The sequence below is a fragment of the Lucilia sericata genome, unplaced genomic scaffold (assembly GCF_015586225.1).
Source record: "Lucilia sericata isolate MDLA Ls3-8-SP2 unplaced genomic scaffold, ASM1558622v1 Contig000386F_arrow, whole genome shotgun sequence".
NCBI lineage: Eukaryota > Metazoa > Arthropoda > Insecta > Diptera > Calliphoridae > Lucilia > Lucilia sericata.
In genome coordinates, this window is record NW_023994404.1 from 343,867 (window position 1) to 345,132 (window position 1,266).

The window sequence follows — 1,266 nt, forward strand, 5'->3', positions numbered from 1 at the left end:
ATAATTCCATGAAAATCACCATACATTCGTTTCTACACAAGATCTAGATCCGTGCAGAAAATTGCCAGAATCGGTCCACAATTTCATATACCTCCCATACAAAATTACATATTCCCGGAAAATGGGTTTTTCGTTAATAACTTCCATCACAATGTCGATATCTTCACAAAATTTTACAAATTAAAATCTTATGTCAGTAGAATTCTTTCAGAGAAAGATTTTCTGGATCGGTCCATAATTGGACATAGCTCCCATACAAGGTCCCCTCCCGAAAATCACTTAAACGCGCATAACTCATTACTAAATTAAGATATCCATACAAAATTTGGTATAAGTATTGCCCATATACATAGAAATATTACTGTGAAAATTTTTTTCCGATCGGTTCAAAATTGGTCATAGCTCCCATACAAGGTCCCCTCCCGAAAATCACTTAAACGCGCATAACTCATTACTAAATTAAGATATCCATATAAAATTTGGTACAAGTATTGCCCATATACATAGAAATATTACTGTGAAAATTTTTTCCGATCGGTTCAAAATTGGTCATAGCTCCCATACAAGGTCCCCTCCCGAAAATCACTTAAACGCGCATAACTCATTACTAAATTAAGATATCCATACAAAATTTGGTATAAGTATTGCCCATATACATAGAAATATTACTGTGAAAATTTTTTCCGATCGGTCCAAAATTGGTCATGGCTCCCATACAAGGTCTCCTCCCGAAAATCACTTAAACGCGCATAACTCATTACTTAATTAAGATATCCATATAAAATTTGGTATAAGTATTGCCCATATGCATAGAAATATTACTGTGAAAGTTTTTTCCGATCGGTTCAAAATTGGTCATAGCTCCCATACAAGGTCCCATCCCGAAAATCACTTAAACGCGCATAAATCATTACTTAATTAAGATATCCATATAAAATTTGGTACAAGTATTGCCCATATACATAGAAATATTACTGTGAAAATTTTTTCCGATCGGTTCAAAATTGGTCATAGCTCCCATACAAGGTCCCCTCCCGAAATCACTTAAACGCGCATAACTCATTACTAAATTAAGATATCCATACAAAATTTGGTATAAGTATTGCCCATATACATAGAAATATTACTGTGAAAATTTTTCCGATCGGTCCAAAATTGGTCATGGCTCCCATACAAGGTCCCCTCCCGAAAATCACTTAAACGCGCATAACTCATTACTTAATTAAGATATCCATATAAAATTTGGTATAAGTATTGCCCATATAC